This window comes from Octodon degus, unplaced genomic scaffold, assembly GCF_000260255.1.
Source record: "Octodon degus isolate 3935 unplaced genomic scaffold, OctDeg1.0 scaffold00024, whole genome shotgun sequence".
Lineage (NCBI taxonomy): Eukaryota > Metazoa > Chordata > Mammalia > Rodentia > Octodontidae > Octodon > Octodon degus.
In genome coordinates this window covers 29,573-35,771 of record NW_004524600.1, presented here as the reverse complement: position 1 = coordinate 35,771, position 6,199 = coordinate 29,573, and the positions used below count along the sequence as shown (strand labels likewise).

At 42.1% G+C, this 6,199-nt stretch overlaps 2 pseudogenes across 1 annotated transcript; one reads left to right on the top strand and one right to left on the bottom strand.

The window, feature by feature from the left end:
• Positions 1 to 142: 142 nt before the first annotated feature.
• LOC101565457 lies at positions 143 to 1,519 on the bottom strand (annotated as a pseudogene).
• Positions 1,520 to 5,014: 3,495 nt separating this feature from the next.
• Positions 5,015 to 6,199, top strand: LOC101565059 (annotated as a pseudogene). Its single transcript, XR_192442.2, has one exon. The product of XR_192442.2 is annotated as a proliferation-associated protein 2G4 pseudogene (transcript).

Below are 6,199 nucleotides of genomic sequence, written 5' to 3'. Positions count from 1 at the left end.
GAGAGAGAGAGAGAGAGAGAGAGAGAGAGAGAGAGAGAGAGAGATTGCTTATGGAGCCCATAGCTCTGGTGACAATTAGAATCAAACTTTATATTTTCAGTTCATCCAGACCTAACCAGTTTGCTCAGGTCTCACATTCTCATTATTTGCAGGGCTTTATGGCTACAGAATTCTCTTCACTCTTGGCACACATGACAGACACCTGTACCTCTTCAACTGCACTATATTTTCCTTCTATTGCTTTGCCTAGTTCTTCTTCTGGCAGTTTAAGATCTTCACAGTGTTCGCCAGTTTCTGTCAGCAGGGAAAGGCAACCATCCTGCATGCGTATCAGTAGATAATCATTTCTTTTACTATTTGGAACAGCCATGTTATGAGTAGAAGGGCAGATATCATCATATTTTTTTCCCTGTGAAAATACCAATTCCAACAAGGTGTACTTTGGCATGACCGCGCTTTCTGGTTTTGGAAGTTAACATCTCCACCATTTTGCATGATCGTTCGTTGAGCGTCATGAAGCCGTGTTTGCGCAGGGCTGAGCACTGCATAGGGTAAGAGCTGGAAGCCCCAGCATCACCAGTAATGAAATCAATTTCGTCCCCATGGTGGGCTAAGAAGATGGTAGTTTTTCCGTGGACACTGAGCAGGCTGAGAGCGCCTTTCGCTTGTGCACCTGCGCAGGTCCTCTGCAATCGCAGAAGCTCAGAGTGACCACGCGTTTCTGTTTTTAAAGTGAAAGTAACTTAGAGGATTGCCATTGTATCTTTAGGTTTCTTGTCTGGTCTACTTCGAGCAGCCAGGCTCACCAACAAGCTTCTCCTACACAACAGCATTGAAATAGAGTTGCTGGAAATGGAAAAGATCCACGTCTGTAATAGGAACACAGGAGTGACTCGCTCCACTCCCAGCTCCTTCTGAAGAATTAAACTGTTACTAATCCTGAAACCTACATAGAAACCTTTCCCAGAGCATTCTCTGGCAGAGAGTTGATGTTAATAACGAGTAGAGGGAGGGGAAGATTCTTTCATAGCCTTAACTTTGGAAAGGGTGGAAGACAGTCGTTTTTCTTGCTAAAACAATTGTTTAAAATATAAAGGTTTATTAGTAAATTGTACACATCTGTAATTCGCAGGACCAAAATCCAGTAAGCATTTCACTCTAGTCTGAGTAGTTTTATCTTTACTAAGAAAAAAAAAAAAAAAAGACATCTTGTCAGTGTGTAAACCCACTGGTGGCCTGGATAGGATAATTTCTTATTTGAAAAAAAAAGCAAATACGCACAGAGTAATGTTTGCATTTATTCCTAGAAATCAATAAATCACGTCAGGATCTGAGGCACTTAGCCCACCAAATAGAAGAAGGGAATATAACCGACCTTAGAGTGAAACCTCAAGGTACTTGTGAAGTCTGAGGGCATTGGATGAAGTGGTTGACAGGGCACCTCACTATGCCCAGGAGAACTGCAATGCCTAATTAATGCCTAACACATAGAAAAAGCTGCATCACCTGGGGACCTCATCCTTACTTTTTCCCTTAGAAATGACTCAAATTCCAGTACAAGCCCAGGGAGCAAATTCAGGAGATTTTCAGTAGGACCACTTTGTGCTTTACTGCCTCTTCATTGCAAAGTAGGCATTTAAGTGATCAAAGGAGCTCTGCTCTTAACTAAGTGTGGCGGTTCAAGAAATCCCAAATAATACAAGGCCACATGCACGCAGTCCCTACAGTTGAAAAGCAAATTGGACAGAAAGTGGCTAAGGAATTGGCTCTCTGCTAAATATCTAACCATTCTCTAACAAATACAAAAGCCTGAAATTTCTCATCATCTCCTGGTTTTCATCTGTTATGATAAAGAATATCAAAACCATAGTGTTTCTAAGTGTTAATCCTACATAAATGTGTCTATCTTTTGATAAATTCAACTGCAAATGAAGCTACATGTATTTTTAGTTTTTTAGGTACATACATGATAATGAATATGGTAAAACATGTCTTTTATTGTATCTTCTCTAATTTTATCATTTTATATAAGTATAACTGGACCTATGATTCAAGGATTTGTTCTAATTCATTATCTCCAGCTTCCAGAAGAAAAGAACTTTCCCGTTAACATTGGGGTAATAAAAAATGTGCAGAATCTTTTGCCACATCAGGACAGACAACTTGGTACTTTTTCTAGGAATTCATGATCTTACTGTGACTCCAAGCAAATAATGCATATTGGCCTTTGTGGTCATTGTTTACCTAATGCTACTACTTCATGTCAACTCAAGGGCTCGAAAAAGCGTAACCTTTTCCATGCTTTTATTATCAAGCTAACATAAAAAATTCTTAATTTTTTGGTGCATAGTTAATATAAGGCTGTGATGCTTCAAAATGCTGGCAGTTTCAAGTGGCATTGGTTCCCAACAATGAGCTCAGCTGTGCCAGATTGTCTTTTTGAGCAGTTACGCTAACTAGACTTTAGGAGTTACTGCTCAACAATATATTATGTCATACTGCCTAGACCAAATCTTAATTATTTACCTTAGTGACTTTCCTCATTCCTAATCCAAAATACCTCAAACCTGGAATTTAAACATCTATGTTGTCACATGGTTCCTGAGGCTTCAGTCTGTGGTCTGCCAGCTCCCAGGCAGAAGTGCCATGAAAGAAGGATCTGTTGGCAGAAAGCTGTCCACACCATGGAGGCCAATAGGAAGAAAGGAAAGAGCCAGGGAAGGGGATATAATTTTCAGGTCCCACATCCACTACTCCCACAAACAAGCTGTAATTCTTAATAGCACACTAGGATACTGATCTCATTAGTGGATAAACATACTAATGCCCCCAGTCACCTTCCAAAAGCTTGCTTTAGAGCATATGGAAGTTTTGGAGGACTTTTCAGCTGTAAATTATAATATTACTTAAAAGCACAATAATCAAGAATTTATTTCACAAATCTGAAATTTAGGTAGGGCTCAGGGGAGAAGATGCAGGTCTTTTCAGTAATGTTAGACCTGGACTGAGATAATTTGTCACTGTGGGAGGATGGGCAGCAGCTAGATTCTCTCCATGTGGTCTCTTCCTATTATCTCTCTCTGTGTAGTTTGATCTTCCCCACAGTATGGCAGCTTTCAAGTAACCAAAAATTTTTATGTGAATGTTCAGAGCTGGAAGCAAGAAAACTGGAATCTGCCATTCCTTGCAAAAGCGTTGCTCAAAATTGGCTGTGAATCACTTCTGCCATACTCTGCTGGTGAGGCAAGTTAAGGAGCAAGCCAAAATCTGAGGGGAGACAACTGCAATACTGTTCAATGAGTACAATGAAGATTATGCTGCTGTCCTTAAACTCTGACAGTCAGTGGATTCCCATAGCACTCACATTATCTGGCACTGAAGATATTTCTCTAACAACCCCCCTATAGACTAAGTTCAAAATCATAACAGAGGCTGTGAACAAAGCTATACCTTCCATAACAGGCAACTATTCTCTTTGTCTTGATAAGTTCTGATAGAAACTGAACACATGAGTATGATACACAAAGTGACCAAGTGATCGTCAAGGGGATGCGATCTGATCTGCCCACCAAAGACAGGCATTATCCAACATCCTTCACTTCCGTCCTTCATTGCAGGCTTAGGCAGGACCTGAATGCACAGCAGGTAGGTGACTTCATATTCTCAGCATGCCTGTTCCTCCTGCATATCATTTAACCCCCTAGGAAATGTGTGGGCTTCCACCAGAATTATTCATGACTCCTTGACAAGAGAAAAACATCAAGTTTGGTTAACAGAAGGTTCATCATAATATACTGGCACCACACAAAGTTAGATTTCCAGGACGCTATGTTTTCCATCTTGGGTAGTCATGAGGTAAAATGGGAATGGGAAGTCCTTCAAGTGAGAAGAACTTCATGTATTATATTCGTTACTATGTTATCTAAGTCAAATGGCTATTTCTATAAGGGGAACTAGGATTTCTGATGCATGATTTGAGACAAGGAAGAGTTTGTCTGCTGAACTCATGCCTGTAATCTCAACTCCTGGAAGGCTGAGGCAGGAAGATTGCTGTGAGTCCCAGGCCAGGCTGAGCTCCATAGGGGATGCAAGGCCAGCCTGAACTACATGGAAAAACCCTGTCCCAAAAAAAAGAAAAAATATGTCTAGTACTTTGGGAATCTTGCTTGGTCTCTTTTAGGGTTCACATGTGGTTGTATAAGTGACAGAAATAATTTAGCAACCACGCAGACACAGGACCACCAAGGGTATAAAGCTGTTGCAGCAAAAGTTCAAGTCACCAATAAGAAGTCAGTTGAAAACAAATGAGAAATGAGTAGTGGAGAAAGAAATGATTGTGCATCAAATGCAACCTTGAAAACAGCTGTTTAAGTGAGGACTATAATGAAAACCCATTTTTTTAAATCTTTTATTTGTTTATTTGATACAGGGTCTCACTACACACTTCAGACTCGTACTGATCCCCCTGTCTCAGCTTCTCCAGCGCTGGGATCACAGGTGTGAGCTACCACACCCAGGAAACCCATATTTTACATTGTGACGTTATTACTTTTGGATACTTCCTTTTATTCGCCACTTTGCTTTTATTTTCCACTTACCTATAATTTTAGATAAGACATGTGGGTAAGCCTACCTCAGTTCAGAGATTGTAAGATTCCAAGAGGCTACTGATTTATGAACTGAAAGTTTATGAGCAAAAAGCAGAAATTAATGCGGAAAATAATGAGACCGTGCCATTGTTTTCAGACAGGTTTGCTTGTACCAGGAACTGGCTAATTATATTAAGCAACAGCACGTTGAAATCACAAGGAATTTATATGAAATTTGAAATATCAAAAGATGAGTGTGATGAATATTGACAAGAATGTAGGTAGGCCCGCCCGCTGCCTTGCTTGCTGGAGCTTTCGCTCGCGCTCTCCTCGCGGATCGAGGGGCCTTTGGCCACAGCCTGGGGCTGAGAAGGGAAACGGAGTCAGCGGCTCAGGGGAAACGAAGCTGCAGTGGTGGGAGTAGGAAGATGTCGGGCGAGGACGAGCAGCAGGAGCAAACTATCGCCGAAGACCTGGTCGTGACCAAGTATAAGATGGGGGGCGACATCGCCAACCGGGTCCTTCGAGCTTTGGTGGAAGCATCCAGCTCAGGTGTGTCAGTATTGAGCCTGTGTGAGAAAGGTGATGCCATGATTGTGGGAGAGACAGGAAAACTCTTCAAGAAAGAGAAGGAAATGAAGAAAGGTATTGCCTTTCCAACCAGCATTTCAGTAAATAACTGTGTGTGCCACTTCTCCCCTTTGAAGAGTGACCAGGATTATATTCTCAAGGAAGGTGACTTGGTAAAAATTGACCTTGGGGTTCATGTGGATGGCTTCATTGCTAATGTGGCTCACACTTTTGTCATTGGTGTGCCCCAGGGGACTCAAGTAATAGGGAGGAAAGCAGGTGTCATTAAGGCAGCTCACCTATGTGCTGAAGCTGCCCTACGTTTAGTCATACCTGGAAACCAGAACACACAAGTGACAGAAGCCTGGAACAAAGTTGCCCACTCATTTAATTGCACACCAATAGAAGGTATGCTGTCACATCAGTTAAAGCAGCACGTCATCGATGGAGAGAAAACCATCATCCAGAATCCCACAGACCAGCAGAAGAAGGACCATGAAAAGGCTGAATTTGAGGTACATGAAGTATATGCTGTGGATGTTCTTGTCAGCTCAGGGGAGGGAAAGGCCAGGGATGCAGGACAGAGAACCACCATTTACAAATGAGACCCCTCCAAACAATATGGCCTGAAAATGAAAACTTCACGTGCCTTTTTCAGTGAGGTGGAAAGGCGTTTTGATGCTATGCCGTTTACTTTAAGAGCATTTGAAGATGAGAAGAAGGCTCGGATGGGTGTGGTGGAGTGTGCTAAACATGAGCTGCTGCAACCATTTAATGTTCTCTATGAGAAGGAGGGTGAATTTGTTGCCCAGTTTAAATTTACAGTCCTACTCATGCCCAATGGCCCCATGCGGATAACCAATGGTCCCTTTAAGCCTGACCTCTACAAGTCAGAAATGGAGGTCCAGGATGCAGAGCTAAAGGCCCTCCTCCAGAGTTCTGCAAGTAGGAAAACCCAAAAAAAGAAAAAAAAGAAGGCCTCCAAGACTGCAGAGAATGCTACCAGCAGGGAAACACTAGAAGAGAATGGAGCTGGGGAC